Below are 9,955 nucleotides of genomic sequence, written 5' to 3'. Positions count from 1 at the left end.
TAGAGAAATAATTGGTTAAGAACCTATCCATAGATGCAAATAGATTGGCTGGCCAAAGTAGGGCTTGTGTGCAGTCCATATGGATTCTAGTACCTGATAAGAAATTAAGATAATTTCTCAAATTGAAGGTACAAGCTATCAATGCATAAAAAATAATGAAAAAATCTTTAGACTAAAATCCAAATCTTTAGGCTTAATAATTTATATACTAATTAGATTTTTAATTTTCTTTTTATGCTGTTATAGCCACCATCTTGTCGCTCCGACCACTATGGGACAGTGATAAGTTGACGAAATTCAATTTTGATAGCTAGTATCAAAAATTAAAGATAGTCCTGGAGTATGAATGGATTTTGTACATGTTAACAGATCCAGCATCGAAGGAGCCTGCTTCGAATGCATGCAGTGCAGTATGAGACACTTATCAGAAGTGGCTCAACGATCACACCACAGTGTGTTGCATCATACGGGCGGAGATGAACGATGAGTTCAGTCGCAAGTTTGAGGATGCTCAGTCGAAGGAGATATTATAAGTGTTGAACAAATCTTTCAGTACTTCCGATGATGTTGAGAGGCACAATACTAGTTATGCCATCTTCAATACTCGAATGAGAGAGGAGGCACAGTCATCGATCATGTATTATACATGATCGAACAGATAGAGTGCTCGAGCAAGCTTGACTTTTCTTGCATGAACAGTTTGAAAATGATACGATTCTGAATTCTCTGTCAAAGTCTTATCTTTTCTTTCTTAGTTATTATAGAATGACGAAGCCTGTAGTCAACTACCACGATTTGCTGGGATTACTGCAGACTTTTGAAAAGGATCATCAGCTCCATAAGGAGATGATGAATTTAGTGGGAGGATCTTCTTCGACAGGATGTCGTCCCTTTAAGAAAGAGAAATAAAAATAAAAATAAAAAGGTACAATATGTTAGGGGTTAGATCAAAAAGTTCAAGTCCGAATAGAGTGCTTCTATTGTAAGAAGCAGGGTCACTAGAAGATGAACTATCCTCAGTACATTACCTCTCTTGACCCAAATAGGCCGAATAAGAAGAAGAAGCAAGCGATTGCTGGATAAGATAATTATATGATAACACCTTGCAACTTCTCTATTTGTGATACTATGACTTGGGTATTAGATCCTGATAGTCCTATTAATATTTGTAATTCATTGTAGAGACTTCAGATCAGTAGGAGATTTAAAGATAGCGAGAGATTTCTGAATGTTGGAGATGGAAGATCTATTTCGATTCTAGCCTTAGGAATTATCAAGCTTGTATTCAGTTCTCATATTGTTGTTCTTAGTGATTGTCACTTTTGTCCTAGTTTCTTATTGAATGTAATTTCTGTAGGTCTTTTGGCCAAAAATAGTTATATAATTTTAATAAAGAAAGATTCTTGTGATATCATCTTTAATGGTGTTACCATGATGAATGGACAATTAAACAATGGCATTTACATTGTATCATGGCCTAATGTAATATACACGTCAAATAAATATCCTAGGATAGATAATGTCTCGGATGTCTATCTTTGGCATTGTAGGCTAGGTCATATTAATAAGAACAGGATGAATAGGTTGATCCAAGAAAAAATTCTCGAAGTCAATGATTGTGAATCATTGCTAAACTATGAGTCTTGTCTTCTTGAGAAGATGGCTAAGTCACCTTTTACTGAAAAAGATGAGTCACCTTTTACTGAAAAAGATAACGAGCCTGCGAAGTTCTAAGTCTCATACATACTGATGTATGTGGATCTATGAACACCAATGCCAGAGGTAGGTATTACTACATCATTATGTTCATTGACAATCTATCTAGGTATGGGTACGTCTACTTGATAAAACACAAGTCTGAATCCTTTGAAATGTTCAATAATTGTATAATGAGGTAGAGAAACAAATTGAAAAGAGTGTTAAAACTCTTCGATCTAATCGAGGGGGTGAATACCTCTCCAGTGAGTTTCTGACATATCCAAGAGAGAATGAGATTTTTTCATAATGAATCCTTTTTAGGACACTACAACATAATGATATGTCTGAAAGGAAGAATCAAATCTTGTTGGATATGGTTTGATCTATGATGGATTTTGCTAGTTTATCGAATTTTTTTTGGAGATATGCACTCGAGTTGGCTTGTTATGTACTTAATAGAGTTTCGAATAAGTCTGTAAGTAAAACATTATATGAGATGTGGACTGGACGTAAGCCGATGCTCTCACATCTTAGGGTCTGGAGATGTCTGACTTATATCAAGCATTTGAAAACATACAAGCTTGGACCTAGGTCTGACAAATATCTTTTCATTGGATATCTGAAGGAAACTAAGGATTGTTATTTCTATCTTGTTGATGAACAAAAAGTGTTCGTCAGCCTTAAGGTTGTCTTTTTGAAAAAAAAATTCTTTGGAGAAGAAACTAATGCATTTAAAGTTGAACTTGATGAAGTTCGACAGGTAGAAAAACTGACACAATCTAGTAAACCTACAGAATTAAAATTGATTAGATCAAATCTTAAGCCCATTGTAGATGCACCATTGAGGAGATCTGATAAAGTACCACATCAACCGGACAGATACTACGGTTTCTTAGTTTAGGACGGTGATCCTGTTGAACTTAATGAGAACAATGAGGATTCGATCACCTACATGGATGCAATACATGTTGAAAAATGTATCCTAAAAAGCCAATCATCAAGCTGTTGACGGTTGAGCAACCAAGTATTGTAATTGATTTGTTAATAAATAAAATATATTTGGCATTTTCATCATAAGCTTTCATCTTCAAATGAACTCCGTTGTTATGATGAAGTTCTTAGGACTATTTAGATTCGATAAAGAGAGGATTTATCGATTAGTCCTTAAAATAGTTCACAACCAAATATAGGCTGTTAATAAGGACGACAGCTTCTATCGAGCATATGTCGCTGTAGGCCATATGGATTGGTTATCCTCTTAACCAAAGAGTGTAGAGACACTGGTATGGCATACAGATGAGATGTAATGGTACATCATCATTGAATGTGACCAACTCCAGAGTATTCTGCTGTCGAGAATGTCTCTGATGGGATATAGGTATAAGTGTCCCTTAGACCTGAGATCGCCTCAGTGACTTGCAAGCAACTCACTGTGCTTTGGTACTGGACTAACTAAATTTTTAATTCAAGGATGGAAGGCTTCTGGGCATAGTTAAGTACTTACGAAGTTAGAGTATGATCGAGATGGAATTGACCACTCCAAGAGTTGGAGAAGAATGAGTCGCTGTATTTCAATTTAGTAAAACCTTGGCCAGGGTAATCCATCAGATGGATTTGATATTTTGAAATACAATGTGGACAACCTGATCAGAGTTGACAGTTGAACTTTGGGGTGTCCTATGATCATTTTGGTCAAGGAGATAAATTATATGAAAACTATATCCGCATGGGTTCTAAGGATGTTGTTCTATATATTCGATCTATCCGATCGTCGGGTACCATTGCTAGATGGTCACTTTGATTGGTATAAAAATTTATTTCTGTGCTACCAGCTTAGGTTCGGACCTATGAGATCACACACATTAGAGTTCATAATCCGATCGGATGGTTGATCAACGATTAAGAATCATTCTAGGGTTAAATGATCAATACGATTGACATTTAACCCAGTGCAAGTGTTGCAGGAGGATCGATTAGCAATTCGATTACTAATTGACTTAATTTGATTAAGCCAATGGGCTGAGATTAAGTCTAATTAAATATAATTTAATTAGATTTAGTTTAAGCTTGATTGGATCAAGTTCAATTGGTTTATTGGATAAGCCAAGTGCATGGAAAAACTAGTCCTAGTTCAACTAGGACTTGGGTCAATCTAATTTCTAATTTGATTAGAAAATTAAATCAGATTAAATCTAATTTAATCTGATTAAATTAGGTTCTTAATTGGGTTAAGGCTTATTTTAATTGAGTTGATCTAATTTTGGTTTGATTTGATTTGAGAAACCAAATTAAAACAAGTCATAAGATAGAATCCTAGTAAGACTAGGATTCCACCTTGCGCCATATAAGCCTTCCCCACGCCTTCTCTCTCATTCAACGCCAATCTCCTCTTATTTTGTGTGACAAAAGCCCTCTCCCAGGTCTCTTCCACATTCACAAAAGGTTTTCTCTCTTCTTTCTTACATGGAAGGTGGTTTGGATCAAATCAAAGAGGAATAAGTTTGGATTTCGAATTCTATGAGATAGAGTTTTAAAAATCTAAAACTCTTTCAATTTTGCACCAAATTTATCCAAATTTTTTTTGAATTTTTTTTGGTTTTTAGGGTACACATTGTGCACCCTTTTTTATTAATCCATGTACAAAAATAAGGAGGAGGTGCTCAAGAGTTGGGCGCCCCTTATCTTGCCATGTTTGGATAAGCCTTGACTAGGTATTTGACCTAGATAAAGACTCTATCATATATCTCTGTATAAAATGAGTTTCTTTATGAAATTTTTGGAAATGATAGATATTTAAGAGTCCTTTGGACCATCCAAAAATTAGAGAGAAAGACCTTTGGGTCGTGGAGATATAATAGACACAAGATAGGGTGTATAGAGAGAGAAACGAGAAGAAGAAGAGGATCTTCTTCTAGGGTTGTTTATTTTCATATCTTTCCTCCCTCCTTCTTGAGTTTTTTGAGAACATCTCAGATCTAAAACTCCTCCTCCTACTTTTCATCTTTGGAAGAGTCCAAATCAAGAAGAAGGAGGCACCTGATCAACCATCAAAGAAGGATCAGCGCAGTACTAGCATACTGTGCTGATTTCCTGAAGCAGGACTTCTGATCGAGATTTGTGGGCTCGTGTGGACGACTCCTAGAGGCCGGACGTGTGTGTAGCTTGCAACATCATTCTCAAGCCTGGATCAGTGAGGTTAGAATGTCTAACTTGCAAGGTAATAGATCTGATCTATTGTTTAATACATACATTAGATGTAGTATAGAAACATATTGATATGATCAACATGTAGTTCATACTGTATATATATATTTTAATTTTTGATTTAATACTATGTAATAATTATGTAATAGGATCTTAGATCTAGAAATTTTTTAGTTTTATAAAATAAATTTTGATTTATTTTAGTCTTCTGCTGTATGATCTTGAAAAAATTTCAAAATCTAACCCTGAAACCTTAGATCTGGTTCCTACAATTAGTATCAGAGCTTAGGTTCTTTATTACATGATTATTTATACTTGCTTAGATTATTTCTTAGATTAGATCTAATTTATAATCTGATTATTAAATCTAAAATTAAAATTTTAGATCAATCACGAACTGCAAGGTTGTCCTGCTGTAAGGCTTACCCCTTACAGTGCAAAGGTTGTCCTAGTTTGTGTAGATCTATCTTTAATCATAAATTTATTAGATATGATCTAGATTAAGTTTATAATTTATTAGATTTAAAAAGTATTTAAATCTAAAATAAAATCTCTTTGTTAATAATTTTTGTGTAAAGAAATTGTTTAAAGTTGAAATTGTTTCAATTACATGAACCTGTTTAGATTAGATCTAAAGTAGTTTCATGTTTATTTCACTTGTATCTTGATTATGAATCAAACATGCAATATGGTTGGTAGAATCATATTATAAAATTATTTTATAAATATAAAAATTATTTTTTGAAAAGCCGAACCCAACCCTCAGCCTAAAACTTAATTAAGAATTAAGAAGTTGTTTGATTAGGTTCTAGGATTGTGAGTTGAAGAACCTAAGACACAAACCATAACACATTGGGTTAATGGGTTAGTGGAAATTAGGTCCATTAATTGGGTTAGACCTATGGTTAGATTAAAGATGGACTTAATTAGAGAATTGACTAAATCTAATCAATTGTTGTCTTAGATTAGGTCAAGGATTCTCTAGATTAATTACAATAGTTGTAGTTGGTCAAGTCCATGTCTTTAACGAGAACCAAATGGACTTGATTCTTGACTGAGCGGTCTAGCATAAACTGTTAGGTTGATCTAATCGAAACTAATTAAATCAGTTGGTGTCTAAGGTAAACCAGACCGGTGGTTTTTAATTGGGAGCCCGCTTACCTGGCCATTTCTGATGGTGTCTAAGGCAAGCTTTGGCAGACCCTCCCACTGATCGAACTTACCTGACCTCTTGGTGAAATTATATTTTGATCGGATTACTTGACTATTCGAGCTGACCCATGTCAGCTAGGTAAATCAGTGTGACTGATTTAGGTGCTCCTAGACCAGCCCTTTTAATGGTCTCCCTTAAGCTGACTTGGTGAAGCCAGTGGGAGGATCATGATAAGCTGGTTCATCTGACCTCATCCTCTAAATTATTTAAATTTTCTAAAATTATTAGGTCCTTAAAATGATAAAGTTATGGAGATAACTGAGTCATAGCCTCCCATTAAGGTATTTGATAATGAGTCCATTAACTCAATAATCATTGCAGACCCAAAGGCCTGGTGTTTGTTGACTAATGAAATTATCACTCATCATATGATGACTTGAAAGTGTCTCTCTAATGGTGGTTAGGTGAGGCAACCAAAGTTGGGCTTAATCATTTGTTGGTTAGATACACCAAGTATGATCATGTTAATGGTTGGACCTAACCGGATCCTTATAGTGGAGGCCAAAGCCTACTGATTAGATTTCTGGGGCAAAATTAAAATTACTAGAAATTATTTAGAGAAATAATTGGTTATGAATCTACCCTTAGATATACATGGGTTGGCCAACCAAAGTTGGGCTTGTGTGCAGTCTAAGTGGATTCTAGTACCCACTAAGAAATTAGGGTAATTCCTCGAATTGGAGGTAGAGGCTACCAATTCGAATAAAATAGTGGGAGAAACCTTTTGATTAAAGTCTAAATCTTTAGGTTTAATAAATTAATTACTAATTAGGTTATGAATTTCTTTTGTGCAAATATGGCCACTTCCCTATCGCTCCGATCATTGTTGGACAATGATAGGCCGGTGGGACCCAACTTCGATAGCTGGTATCGAAAGTTGAAGATAGTCCAGGTGAAGCAAAAATTCAGTATAGGAGAAAAATGGTAATTTTAAAACTTTTTTAAAATTATTATTTTACAGTAGAATTATTAATTAATCTTATTAATTAATACTAATTAATCCTACACTAGGATCTAAATATGATACAACAGCATACATTTAAATTTGAAATTCAAATTTGAAACAGTAAACTTTTTACTGTACTGTGTTCAGAACACATCACCTTTTGCGGGTAGTCGATCACTATAATCTGATCACCGTCGGGAGGCTCTGATCATCACGTTGCAGTCACACTAGTGTCTGACCTCTGCGGATCATCCACATGAAGCTCCCATCTGATTGGCTCCTCACGAATGCTAGTTCGTGATTTCACCATTTTGATGGTTGATGTTGATCGAACTCCTTCGATCGATATGTGCTGACTCCTTGGATGCTCTGAATCATCTGCATGATTGATTGAGAGGATGATGGATCTCTCCCTGAAATTTGGTGGACTCATGATACTCGTGGCACACCAATCTCACTTTCCGAGCCCTAGGTAGAAACCCTAGGGTACACACCAAAAACCCTGCGCCCAATTTTCTTTCTTTTCTTTCTTTTTCTCTCGAAAGGTTTTGGACCTTCACCTCATGCACAAGGCTTCCTCACGCCCCACTTTCTTTCTCAAAATTTTTCTACGCACGCCCCAGCTTCCTATCTCTTTTAAAATAGTTCAAAACGTGTCCTATCCGTGTGAGAGGATAAAGATAAGTGGTTACACATTTGAATTCAAATCAAATTTGAATTCAAACTAAAACCAACTCATCCCTATCCACTTGTGGCATGAGAAGAGGAGGGCATGGACTCTTTGTGCATGGAAAAGTTTCATGAGAAATTTTTTCTCGTGTGAATTATGTGGTGCACAAGATGGATAAGCTTGAAGGCAAAAGAGATAAGTTATCCATTCAAATTCAAACACGCTTTGAATTTGAATAATTAACTAATCAGCTTTATCCATCCATATGCTGCACAAAAGTGGGCGTGAGAAGGGCTTTGCATGAGAAAAAATTCATGAGAAGTTTCTTCTCGTGAATTCAAATGGATGCAAAGATTTAAGGTGGTGCAGGGATTCAAATTCGAATGGTGGTTTGATCTTAATTGAACCAACCTAATCAAAATAGGTTAAGCACAATTAGACCCAACTTAATTAGACTTAATTAGGCTCAATAAAATCCTAATCAAAATTGACTAAGTCCAACCCCTGATCAAATCAGGGACCAAACCATCTCGACGATTAGGTCAACTCTTAACCTAATCGGGTCAAACCCAACTGAATCCAATTCAATTGGACTTGATCCAAAAATAATTACTCAATCAAATTGAGTTAATTAGCGATCAAATCACTAACAAAACCTCTCATAATTATTGAGTCCAAATCCGATGGGCAATCGGATATCAAAGTCCATCAATATGAAACCCTGATCAAAGAGTTCAAATTTCAAATTCAAAATTTGAAATTCAAAATTTTGACCCCGGTACCCAAAATGTGTGGAACTCATGATCAGAGAATCCTAATTCTCAATCATAGAGTCCCAGACACATAAGACTCATAATCAGCCATTAGATCAGAAAGAAATCTCTAATGTATGTGACCCCGCAGGTTCGAACCTAAGCCGGTAGCACAAGAACCAATTCCTGTACTAATCGAAGTGACCATCTAGCAATGGTACCTGATGATCGGATAGGTCGAATAGTCACAATCGCAACATTCAAAACCTACGTGAATATGGTTATCATATAATTCATCCCTTTTGACCCCTGTGTTTAGGACGACTCAGGGTTAAACTGTCAACCCTGATGAGATCATCCGAATCGTGCTCAACTCAATTAGTCCTGTGACTCCTCACTAGGACTACCCTGGCCAAAGTTTTGCTAAATTGAAACACGACTGTACATAGCTCCTAAACTGGAGTGGTCAATCCCATCTTGACACACGCACCGACAAGTCAAGTACTTGACTACACCCAGCAGCCTTCCGTCATTGAATTAGAAATTCAGGTAGTCCAGTGCCTAAGTGCAGTGAGTTGCTTGCAAGTCACCATGGCGGTCTCAGGTCGAAGGGACATTTATACCCATATCCCATCGGAGCAAATCTTGACAGCAGAAATAGCTCCAGAGTCGGTCACGTTCAGTGCAGATGTACCATTATATCTCACCAATATGCCATACCAGTGTCTCCACACTCCTTGGTTATGAGGACAACCAACCCATATGGCACACAACAATCTATGCTCGATAAACGTTGTCGTCCTTGGTAACAACATATCATTTGATCACGAACAGGTTTAAGGACTAAGCGACAAATCTTCCTTTGTCGAGTCTAAATAGTCCTAAGGGCTTCATCACAACACAGGAGTTCATTAGAAGATGAAACATTTGTGATGAAAAAATATCAAAATAACTTTTATTTATTTATAATTCATATGCTAATACAAAAGGAGCACAATCATTAACAGGCTGACGATTGGCTTTGGGACACTATTCCCAACAATCTCTCACTTGGCCTAAAGCCAATCGGTGCAGTATCTAATACCCATCTTCGACTTGTAGTCGTTGAACTCCTTCACCGCAATAGCTTTAGTGAATGGGTCAGCCAAGTTCTCCTTCCCGTCGATCTTCTGAAGGTCGACGTCACCTCGATCCACGATCTCCCGGATGAGATGGTAGCGGCGCAGAATATGCTTCGTCTGCTGGTGTGCCTTCGGTTCCTTCGCCTGAGCAATGGCTCCAAAGCTGTCACGGTAGAGCAAAACTGGACCAACAAGGGAGGGTGCTACTCTGAGCTCGATGATGAATTTTCTCAGCCACACCACTTCTTTGGCAGCATCTGATGCAGCAATATACTCCACCTCGCATACTGAATCAGCCACAGTGTGCTGCTTGGAACTCTTCCAGCAGACAGCCCCACCATTAAGGGTAAA

The sequence above is a fragment of the Elaeis guineensis genome, chromosome 7 (assembly GCF_000442705.2).
Source record: "Elaeis guineensis isolate ETL-2024a chromosome 7, EG11, whole genome shotgun sequence".
NCBI lineage: Eukaryota > Viridiplantae > Streptophyta > Magnoliopsida > Arecales > Arecaceae > Elaeis > Elaeis guineensis.
This window is presented reverse-complemented; position numbering follows the sequence as displayed.